The sequence below is a fragment of the Hemibagrus wyckioides genome, linkage group LG01, assembly GCF_019097595.1.
Source record: "Hemibagrus wyckioides isolate EC202008001 linkage group LG01, SWU_Hwy_1.0, whole genome shotgun sequence".
Taxonomy (NCBI): Eukaryota; Metazoa; Chordata; class Actinopteri; order Siluriformes; family Bagridae; genus Hemibagrus; species Hemibagrus wyckioides.
The window spans coordinates 32,862,309-32,875,002 of record NC_080710.1 but is presented as its reverse complement, the minus strand read 5'-3'; positions in this window follow the sequence as shown (position 1 = coordinate 32,875,002).

Sequence of the window (12,694 nt, the reverse complement as noted above, 5' to 3'; positions counted from 1 at the left end):
TCCATCACATCACCATTCCACCACTCCACCACATCACCACTCCACCACATCACAACTCCTCCACCACATCACCACTCCACCACATCACCACATCACCACTCCACCACATCACCACTCCACCACCTCACCACTCCACACTCCTCCACTCCACCACATCACCACATCACCACTACACCACATCACCACTCCTCCACATCACCACATCACCACTCCACCACTACACCACATCACCACTCCACCACATCACCACTCCTCCACATCACAACTCCACCACATCACCACTCCACCACATCACACTCCACAGTTCCACCACCTAACTCCACCACATCACCACTCCACCACATCACCACTCCACCACATCACCACTCCACCACATCACTATACCATCAATTCACCACATCACCACTCCTCCACTCCATCACATCACAACTCCACCACATCAAATGTGAAACTTTACTAATGAAAGACTGAAGGACGATGCTGATTTCCTCTGATTCTGCATTTTCACTGCAGTCAGTTTCCTGTGATGGCTGATTGACTCTCCACAGAGATGTGCTTCACTACACTGTGTTTCCCTTCACTATAACTCTCAGTTTAACTCTTACCTTCATGCTACTCTTCAGGATCTATAATTAACTACATGTGCTACATGATGAGCAGATGGTGGGCACCTACAGCAAGTTTCACAAACTCTGAAGTTTCCCCTCAACGTTATATTTATCTGAGGAGTGAAGATCCTACCACCAGCACAGCGCTGCAGCTTCCTCCTCTTCTTTCTCCTATCGGATTTAGATTATGAAGATATCATTTTTAAAAAAGTTACACCTCAAACACTGAAACACTTTACATTAGATTACAGCATGTGGGTTTTTTTCCAGCTGCCCGATCAGCTACTTTTACAGGAAAGTTCCTCAGCCTTCGTTAGCCATCGATACTTAATTACACTCTCATGTTTTGTGTATAAATCTCAGCCGGGCAAATGGCCAACATATTTATCAACATTATTGAATTCCAGAATAAATAACAGAGAACCCACTGAAATGATTAAATAACCCTTCAGGCTCATCATATCGAATTTGGAAAGAAATATATTTCTGTTTTTGCTCCTTTGTTTGCGTAATGAAATAAAGAATACAGCGAAACTTCAGAAACTGGGAAGTTCCTCTTAGTACATGTGGGAGTTTTTGCTAGGTTCTCTGGTTTCCTCCCACAAACATGCTCAAGGTGAATTTAAAACCAGAGACTCTGAATGAACCTGAAGTGTGAGTGTAAAAATGATGGACTGGTGTTCCATCCAGACAGTATTCCTGCTTCACTCCAGGTATTTTCAGGAAAGACTCCAAACCCTTTACCAAATTGAGCAGGATGAAGCATTCATCATTCATGTGTTTTATTTTTGTCCTCATTATTTTTTATGCCATTGATTCTGAGTTTAGGCTTCAGTAACTTACATAATATTATAATATCTTTATAATCGCTCTGAGCACAACCACATCTCACATTTAGCAGATGCCCTTATCAAGAGCGACAGAGCAATAAGGGCCTTGATCAAGAGCAATAAAGGCAGCTTAGTGGACCTGGGAGTCGAAATCACAACCTTCCAATTCATAGTCCAGCACCTTAACCACTAAGCTACCACAATCTTCTCAGCCATTCTAGAACACACTGCATGTCGAACCTTGATGTGGATGGCCTACAACAGCAGATCATCAAATCAGGTTTCTGTCCTGTCAGCCAAGAATAATAATCTGAAGCTACAGTGGACACAGGTTCACCAAAACTAGACTGGTTGGACTCTCGTGGCTTGGAGGTGCTCACTGCTGCTGGGGATAGATCTGGGTGGACAGCCTGTGACCCAGGGGACTGCTTGAAGACTATCACGCTGTCTCTGAACTGCCATTGCAGTCGTCCTCAGATCATCTCAGGGAGTTTTTCCTTACCACTGTTGCCTCAGACATTAGGGATAAATGTTAGGGATAAATAATAACTTAACTTTAAACTTTATCATTTTTTCTATGTTTCTATACTTCTGTAAAACTGCTTGGAGACAACGTCCATTGTTAAAAGCGCTATACAAATAAATTGAATTGAACTGAATTGAATTAAATAAAAATCTCCAGGTCTGACAAATCTTGATCCTTAGTGCAGATGGTAGGCTCATAATTTGGCATCGACAGCATGGATCTCTGGAGCCAACCTTCCTTGTGTGGAGACTTCAGGCTGCTGGCAGTGGTGGTGCTTCTGGTGATGGCACACATTAATATCTTTGATACACCAAGTCAGCATCACTGGAACTCCACAGCTAGTCTGAGTTCTGTTGCTGACCACATGCATTCCTTTATAGGCACAATTTACCACCTGACATTATAAAGACTACATCCAGCAGGACAATGTCACCAATCATCAGCTTTCACTCCAACTGAGCAACTTCAGGGGGAAGTAGAGCAGGAGACTCACAGCATCTGATAAATCTGGAGCAGACATATCACAGTCATGTCAACATGGACCAGGACCACCAGAAATATTCTGTGGAATCCTTCTGAGAGCAAAAAGCAACACTTTTTAGGGTGTACCTAATAAAGTGGCATTTCAGAATGGCTGTATATTTAGATGTGATTATGAAATTTCAGCTAAACTTTTAAACTCACAGAGATGCTATTACACTGACATGTCAGTTCTGTGTGATCAGTAAATCAGTAGTGTTGATATCAGTAACAAACTCTGGGAAGAAAATGATGACTGACAGCCGCAGGCCTAATGGGAACGTGTTTAATTTGCATTACAAATCTAATCTAAATCATTTATTCACTGTTTATTTTAAGCGTCCATCTTCCGAGATGAGCCAAACAGTCAGTCAGAATTAAAATTTATTTTCTGTGATCAAAAAAGGAAATCATACTGAAACTTTCAGCCACTCTGTGTATCATGATGCAACAGAATCAGAATCAGAATTAGAATTAGAACATAATATTTTGAGTTAGATCTTATTTTCCAGACCATTACAAGAGCGTTAGTGTTAATGGAGATCCCTGTGTGGCTAAAACATTCACAAACACTCTGTTACATACATAACATACATAACTTACATACATAACTTAACTTCTATGCTGATGAGACAAAGTTATAGGTCACTTTTCCTAAAAGATTTGTGTACAAATACTTTACATAAAAGCACAGATGAATAGAATTCATTCAGTCCAGACTTTCCTTTCCTCAGCAACAGATTCCAGCTTCTCCCAGAAGATTCCCAGACATTCCCATGCCAAATAAGAGAGCTAGACTCTCCAAGTCCTGGGTCTGCCCCAGAATCTTTATCTAGTGGGACTTAATAACCAGATACAGTTATATTGGGAGGATCGACTACTATTACTACTAACAGATTCTCCCAGATTGTCATGCTCCTCACCTGATTATGAAGCCCAGGGTAAGTCTGTACTCTGACCCTTATATTTTTTATCACTAACCACAGATCATAATCATAGGTGAGGTTAAGGACATGTATTGACCAGTAAACAGAGAGCTTCAACCCCACAAATCAGTAGAGCGCCTGCTGCCCCTGGACCAAACTGATAATCCACCCTTTATGGATCGAGGGTTAGGGTTAGGGATAGGGTTAGGGAAACCTTTGTTTATATCTAGGCATGAGGAAGATGGCAGCGTGGTCCGATTTCCCAAACTGTGTATGTGACTGTGCTTTATAGATGTCTTTGTATTGTGTGTAGCAGTGGTTCAGTCTTCTTCCACCCCTGGTGGGGCAGATGATGTGTTGGTGAAAGTTTGGCACTGAGCATTTGAGGTTAGCACTGTTGAAGTCCCCCACCACAATGAGCACAGCATCACGGTGTTGTGTTTGGTGAAGAGTGAGAGCTTCATGCAGCTCCGATAAAGCAGTGCCCATGTCTGCCTGAGGTGGAAAATAAATGGCGCTGACTATTACACAACTAAATTCCCGAGGAAGGTAGAAGGGGGGATCTGATGATCAGAAGTTCCATCTTGGGTAAGTAGGAGCTTGAAAGAGGTGAAATGCTCGCACTGTCGCACCAGCTGTGCACCAGCCTCACACGATATGACAAAAATATTTTACTTGAAGAGAAAGAATAAATAGAGTCTGGAGAGGGAACCCTTTACAGCTCGTATAACGTAAGTGACACTCACTCATTTCACAGGCAGTAAATGTAACTGCAAACAGATATATATGTATATATATATATATATATATATATATATATATATATATATATATATATATATATATATATATATATATATATATATATATATATATATATATATATATATATATATATATATATATACATATAGATGTGGGTAAAGTGCTGATGTATAAAAGGAAATAAACCAATGCAGGACATGTTATTACTGGAATCTGGAGTGTTATCACTCCACTTCATCACTCCGCTCTCACCATCTCTCAGTGTTTTCCTCCAGAATCATCATGTTGATGGTTATTATCATGTGGGTGTTAAGTGGCTGTGAAACAGAAACAGCAAATAAATGAGCAAAGAAGCAGAAGTGCAGGATGAACCTGCAGAGGAGGACTGCATGCAAATCGTTTCAGAACAGATGGTGGTCAGTGTTTATGATGCTAAACAGTGACCCAAAGCCAGCATGTGTCTGTCCTTATCTGCTAAATAAGCTAGAAAAATGATCCCAATGCCAGGAGAGTGTGTGGAAATATAAATCCTGTGATATTTACAGATGGAAACGGAAATCTGTTCAGGAAAAGCGGGCTACGTGATGAACATCCACGGCCCAGATTTCTTCTTTTCAACACACACACATACACACGTTTTCCCGGATGCAGTGCTCCAGGATTGTCTCTCCGCTGCGTCGACCTACTGTTCTTTTCTTTATTTAGATCAGAAGCTTACTGAACCCCTGCTGTTTTCACCCTGACATGAATTAATGAAGAGCGTCTGAGACGAGTCGGAGAAGAAGCTGTGTTTATGAACAGCAGGTCCTGCTCTGGGTCTGAGGTAGCAGAGCGATTAGCAGGTTTGGGGAAACATCCATCATTTATAACAGGCTTTTAATAAGCGTCTCTCTGGAGAAGACGAGACTGGGTTAAAACAGTGGTGCCTTAAACACCTCGGCAACCCGTCTGATCTTTCCAACAAACTTTAACAGCAAAGAAATAATTCAGACTTTATCATTACTGTAGTTTGGTACAAAGAAGCAAACAACATTCAGGGTTTGGTTATTTATTGAAAAAAGTTTTATTTTTAACGGGGGGGGGGGGTGTCAAACATGGTATTTTGTTTAGAATATATTTTATCAATAAAAAATATTTGATATTTTAAAAATTGGTTTCATAATTTAAATCCTTAGTTCATGTTCATGGGGATTGGTAAAAACAAACAAATAAATAAGTAATTAATTTAAAGAAATATATTTAAAAAATAATAAATAATGAATAAATAATTTTGCTTCTATTTTTCCTAAATTTATTCATTTATTAAATTTATTAGATATTGCTTTAGTACAAAGAAACTAAATATAAACTAACATTTCTTATTTCTTATAATGAATATTTTTGTTTCTTTATAAGATGGAGATAAAACATGAAAGCAAAATTTGTAATTTTTTAAAATGTATGAATTACTCAATAGTTCATGTTCGTGTGCACAAAAAAAATAAATAAATAAAGGAATGTCAAATATTAAAATTTTCCTCCTTTTTTTGTTTTACATTCAACTCGTGCTAATTATCTGCAGCTTCTTCGCTGGAACATTTAAAAATGCAGAAATTTTATCATTAATTCCTGAAAAACAGAGTATTGTATTTTTCTCCCCAGAAAAAGTTTTTTTAAAGAAAGTTTTTATCTTTTGTTCTATTCAGTTATATTGTTGAGAATATTTAATATGCAGCATATGAGGAAGGTTTTTAACAAGGTCTGAGGATCTCGGTGGTGTACTCAGCACACGCAGCACGCTTCCACTCACAGCTCCAGAATTCACAAATTTGAAAGCGATTAACGTTTGGCTTTGAAAATAAATTCACAATAATATTCACCAATCAATTCAGACCCAAAAGCAGCAGCAGCACAGAGAGGAAGTACTCGCCAAGGTTGTGTCTGACATTGCCGCCTTCTTTGTTCAGAGTGTCCTCGATTACTTCAACGTCTTTAGTCCCACGTGCTTAACCAGAACAAAACTCACATTTCCATCATCTGACTTCCAGAAATCATCAGTCATGTTATATTAACTCACCTGCTTAACCCCGCCCTAACAGGAAGTCAACGACTGGCAATTGTGTACAAAATAACTATTTGTTTACTTTTAACATTTTACTTTCATCGTCACAGAGCTGCTACTTTTATCTTTTACTCCTTTAATGTGTATCTTGGGGTTGTGTGTTCTGAAACATCTTTTTATTTCAGTGCCTCATTGATCACGAGGAAGAGCATGTCCTTCACATTATCCAGGCTTCCCTCCTGGGATCATTTAAGCTAAATGACTCATCATGCTAATAATGCTTCAGCATCTAATTCTAACAGCTCTGTTTTATCTCCAAGCGAGGTTCTTCTGTTCCAGTTCTGTTTCCATGAGAATTCTTTTCTCCTCAAACTCTGCGTCTGATCCGTATCTCTTTTAGATGGATGTTGATCATCCATACAACACGTCTTTCACTCATTCAGCAAAACTGAGGTTGTCCTCACACATACTTGTGTTTGCTCTGAGAGTCTGATACATTCAGTGAAGTTATTGGTGAAGAAATCACACAACTTACACAACTAATCAACTGAGGGTTAAGGGCCTTGCTCAGGAGCCCAGCAGGGGCAGCTTGTTGAACATCATTGTCCAGAGTTTGCTGTTTTAACAAGCTCCAATCGTCTTTTCTCCTTCTGGGAAGCTTTCCACTAGATGTTGGAGTGTGGATTTGTGATCATTCACATGTCCTACAAGACACTGATTTTAATCAGACTCCAGTTCCAGTTCATCCTAAAGACGTTCAATGGGATTGAGTCAGGACATTCGAATCTGGGATTTGAACTCACAACCTTCCAATCAGTAGTCCAAACCCTTAACCACTAAGCTAGCACATCCTCAAAGCCATGGTCTGGTGTTCGCTCGGTCTGCAGAGTGTGAAAGCTGTCTGATCTCAGAATAATGTTATTTAGTTCGACTTGTCACGTCACTTCCTGTTTCATGGTTGGTGATGCTGGGGAAAGGGTTGTTATGTTCAAAGTACACCCCTTACCGTCACACCCATGTTTGGCTCTTCACCAAATGTCCACAGCACACAGTTGTATATAATGTTACCTTCCATGGAACTAAGAGTCTCAAACCCTGTTCCATCATGACAATGTTCCTGTGCACAAAGCAGCTCCATGAAGACATGGTGTGGAGGTGAAGGATGGACTGGAAGAACTGGAGTGTCCTGCACAGAGCCCTGACTCTGACTCAACCCCACTGAACACCTTTGAGATGAACTGGAACTAGAGTCTCCTCAACATCCCAACATCAGAGTCTGATCTCACTAATGCTTTTGTAGAACGTTGGAATGATCACAAATCCACACTCCAACATTTAGTGGAAAGCTTCCCAGAAGGTAAGGTAAGGGAGGGGAGAGGGCTGGTGGAGTCTATGAGGGTTTCCCACTTAACATCCCGTGAGATAGAAGAGCCAAGAAATCCTGAATGATTCCACAGCAGCTGAACACAGTACTGTTCAGTGCTGTTCAGGATGGGAACGGAGTGCTGAGAGTTTGCTTGAGAAGAGAAGAGAAGAGAAGAGAAGAGAAGAGAAGAGAAGAGAAGAGAAGAGAAGAGAAGAGAAAACAAGGCCATGTAGGTGTGATGGTCAGGGGTATGTTATGTTCATAAAATTTTCACAAAACTTTTCTCAAAAACTTTCACAGAACTTTTCTCACCTTTGTGGTGAAAGTGAAAAAGCCAGGTCTCATGCTGGCCTGCCTGACTCAAAATCATCAGGAATTCAGCTATTCCTGCTGTTCCTCCAAAAAGTGCTCTCTTTAACCACTTGAAATGTTGCTACCAAAGTCAAAGAACAAACGCAGCAGGTGGAGGAACCTAATGGGATGCTGACCACTTCACAAAGCTCTGATTCTATGCTTTGCCCTGTAACACTGGCCTGTTTTCTATCCATTAGCACATTTCCACATTTCAGATCTTGTGTTTAAGATGGTGAAGATCCCAGAGCTCCCAGCATGTGGCCATGTGTAGCAGCCAGATGGAGGCCATGGAGAAATGTTCTACACACGGAGCAGGGTGTAAAAGCTCCCAGCTGCTCCCACTTCCTTCTTAATTACTCTCTTAATTTCAGTGTTTTCAGAGTTTTAGCCATGGTGTGCTCGTTAAACACGGCCATTAGACCCTGCATGTCCACGGTTCTCCCAGATTCCTCTGATTCAGTCTGTGGATTTCAGTAATAAAGCTGACCCATGAGAACGTCCAGATGGCTTGATGTTCTTCTTAAACTGATTTAAGAAAAGTCATTTTCCAGAATTCATCGGAACTTATTTATATAAATAGTGGAATGCTTGTCCAACACCATCAGAGTGTTTTATTCCTTTTACACCACAGGAACTAGAGAAAAATGATCATTCTGTATTTATTAAGAAAGAAAACAAATAATAACAGAAGCCTAGCTTAGGATAAAAAAAAGAAACCCTCCCTGAAGTCCACTGCATGTTAAAGTGAGAAAACAATCCAGAAATCCAGTCATAAATTCTGTTAGGGTTTTTTTTCCTTTGATCTTTTCCTTTTATGTCTCTTTCACATCCCCACAGTGTCTCTCTGTTTATTCTCTGTAATGAAGACATCCTGTTCCTCTTATTTAAAGCACAGTTAGGAGGTGTGAGGTGCGAGGCGCTCCATCCCTCAGGGAATTTGTCCATTTCCATGATGAATGCACTTTTTATTTTTGTGACACGTAATTGCTCTTAAAAGGCCATCAGTGTGAATCATGGGAAGTGTGTGCAATCAGCGCTCTCAGACGAGCACCTGCTGCTGCAACTCTGAACTCTCGCTGCAATTAAAGCCCGAGACACTAGTCATAAGCAGCGCTGTGTTTTAAAGGTCCAAACGAGCAACCAGGGACGCTTTTCAGCCCGCTGTCAGGAGCGTAATCAGACATTCTGGTGACTAATAGTCAGGGGAGCAGCCGTGTGATCACTTACGGTGATGGAGGTGATGGAAAGAGGCGGCTGTGTCTGTAATGCTAACAAAATACGAACATGTTTTCACTTTCCAAGGAATGTCACAAGAGATGTTCAGAGAGATCTGAGAGAAGGTGGAATCACTCGTTATTAACCATCCCAGAACATCTGAAAAAGATCACCTAGACTTTTTTCCCGGTCTTCACCTGTCCTGATACGATGTGCTTTTCTGTAGCTGTTCATCAGCAGCTCATCTGCCTGATGGTCTGTGTGTTGAGATGCTTTTCTGCTCACCATAGCTGTAAAAAATGGTTCCTTGAGTTATTTGATTGTCTCTGTCCTATCAGCTTGAAGCAGCAAGACTTTCTCACCTGTGGAACCGGATGTTTTTTGTTTTTAGAACCACTCTCTGTAAACTCTAGAGAAATCTGTATGTGAAAATCTCAGATTTCTGAAACCACCGACAACCATCTCACGCTTACAGACACTGAGATCGTTTTCTGATCTTATCTGATGTTTGATGTGAACTTTGTGAAGTGAAGCTCTTGACCTGGCTCTGCATGACCTTTTGCATGATTGATCAGATAACTGCATGAATAAAGTGAGTGTGAACTGAATAAATAACAAAACCCTCACACTTGCTGTAGTCTAAGATGAATACCACACTTTAGGATGTGCTGTTACAGGAAAATAATCAACCTCAGGGTAGTGAGAGTGAGTCTGCTTCATCACAACACATCACCACTGATTACTTTACTACATCAGCACAACACACACATTACAAAATAAATGAATTAATTAACCAGAATCATAATTGAAGGAAGTAAAGTGTGTCAGTGAAACAGTGTCAGTTATAAACATACAGTGTGTGTAATCAGTGTGATAAAAAAAAGAAGCTCTGATTAGATTAAATTGGATCAGAAACAGGATTTTTAAAAAGTGAAAATAAATCATTATAGGTAAATGTGATAGGTATATAGATTGATCAGGATGATAGCGTGGGTTCTTTTTATTATTTTTTCTTTATAATTTTTTTTATCCGCCAGCTTTTTCACCATGTCTCATCTCTTTCTCCACTTTTTGAAACTTCAAACCACATCATATTTCAGATGAACGGTGTTCCGCACTTCTGCCCGATTGCTCCGTTCCTCTTCATGGATCTGATACACAACACACTCGAAATTATATCACATTTGCCTTTCATAGCGTGTGACTGTGTTAGACAGATGACATCGGAGCCTCGAGAGGGTTCGGGGTAATAACGGTGAGAGAAGCTCTATAAGCCACCGAAGCCAAGAGCAGCGCTACTGCCTTCTTTATTTTCTCTGTGATGTGGAGGTGGAGGTCTTTGAAGTGTGACTGATGAAAAACATGATATGAACAACTGAAAGTAGAGGAGGGAAAAATCACTTCTGCCAAGAGAAAAAACGGCAATGTGCTATAGGAGTTATTCTCTGCACTGAGATGAAATTTATATATATATATATATATATATATATATATATATATATATAGAAAAAACGTGCATTTCGGCTGTTGGAATCGATTTGTTTCACCTGAAGTTTCAGGTGTGAAGATAAGGTCAGGAATCAGGCGTCTTTCTTATACCATGAGTGTGTTCTGCATTCTGATTGGTCCGAAAATGTTGATTCATTTTCTATAACAGCATCTCTTACAGGGTTTATATTAACACACTTGTTATTTCTACTATGTTATCGTTACTATAGTAACATTTAAAGCAGAAAAAAATCTTCCGCATGTATGGAGATGTTTATGTATCGTGTTTGGAAGGAGTCTCCAGTGTCAGTACTTTGTAACAGTCAGAGTTAAAGCTGTAAATAAGTTTTCTGACATCATCAGGAATGAGGAGTTTGTGTAGTGATTCATTTGTTTTACAGACATTAACCAAAACAGATTAAAAAAAAAGTTTCACACATAATTCTTTAATAAATATAAATCATAATTGTCGGCAAATTGCTGTGATAAATGTGCTGTTCTAGGAAATTAATCAACTTCAGAGCAGTGACAGTGGCTCTGCTTCATCACACACACACACTGTGTTTTATTTTTTCTCACTTATTATATATATATTTCTACCAAATAAAACCCAATTACTTTAAAACATAAACAAAACCCAGAGCTGACAGGCTGAAAATAATTACAGTCCACCGAGACTGAAGTGTTCGCTCACTTCCATAAAAAAAATCTTATAAAAAACTTTCCGCTTTCAGTATTCAGTGCCTTTTCTCCTAATAAATGTGACTTTTTGTTTTGTTTTCTGGGCTTTTGTGACTCCTGTTCCTATCACGACCCATTAAACTGATGTTTCATTTCCTGCCAGCTCTGTTCTGTTCCTCGCTTGTGCTTATTGCCCCTGTGTTGTGTTCAATCTCGCGTACACGTCATAAATAAAGCTGCAAAACCCTGAACCCACAGGCCTTTTCCTCAGCATTAGCCATGATGAACTATCTGCATTATGGCCGTTTGCGGATCACGCACTCTCCTCTAGGACATGCCGGAATGACATTATTGTCATCTTTATTTACAACCATAAAGTCTTTCTTTTCTTTTTTTTCTGCTCCAGCGTTCGGCGTCCGTCCGCCTGCTGAGTAAACAACAGCAACACAACGAGCCTCTGCTGGGACATAACACAGGATAACGACAGGAAGTCATGTTGTGTTTTGAGAAATCTGTACAGATCATAATGTGTGTGCTTGTTCTGGCTATACAACTTTTCCAGTGGAACTGTTTGTGGAATTAAAAGAGAAAGTTTGAGCATGCCGAACCCTGCAGCTCATTACCGACACTGAGGAATGGTGCTGTTTCTTTAATGGCTTTTCACAGGAAAGAAAAGTCATAAAAGCTGCTGAAGCCTCGCCTCTGCAGCTCCTCACAGCACACAGAAAATGGCTAGACTGAATTCTGAAGTAGTTTGAAATTATTTCTACATCTTTACAACTCACGGCATTGATTCCCTGATGCATTATGTCAAGTTTCTATACACTATACACCCATCAGCTATAGCCTTAAACCACTGACAGGTGAATTGAAGAACGTTGCCGATCTCGTTACAGCAGCACCTCGTTACGGGGGTGTGATTAATTAGACAGCAAGTGAACGGTCATATCTAGAAGTTGACGTGTTAGAAGCAGGAAAAATGGGCAAGTGACTTTAGACTTTTACAACATTGTGATATTTTGAGGACTGGGTCAGAACATCTCCAAAACAGCAGGTCAGGTCTGGTGCTCCCAGTATGCAGTGGTTAGAACCTACCAAGACTGCTCCAAAGAAGAACAAACAGAGAAGTCACCTTCACACCTCAGATTCTCTGATGCACATAGGGAGTGAAGACTAGTCCATCTGGTCCAGTTCCACAGAAGAGCTACTGTAACACAACCTGCTGAAGAAGTGACTGGTGTCTCTGATAGAAAGGAGTCAGATCACACAGAACATCACAGTTCACTGCATATGGAGCTGCAGAGCCTCAGAGTGACCATGCTGACTACTGGACACCACCCAAAGCTCCTACAATGGACATCAGAACTGGATCATG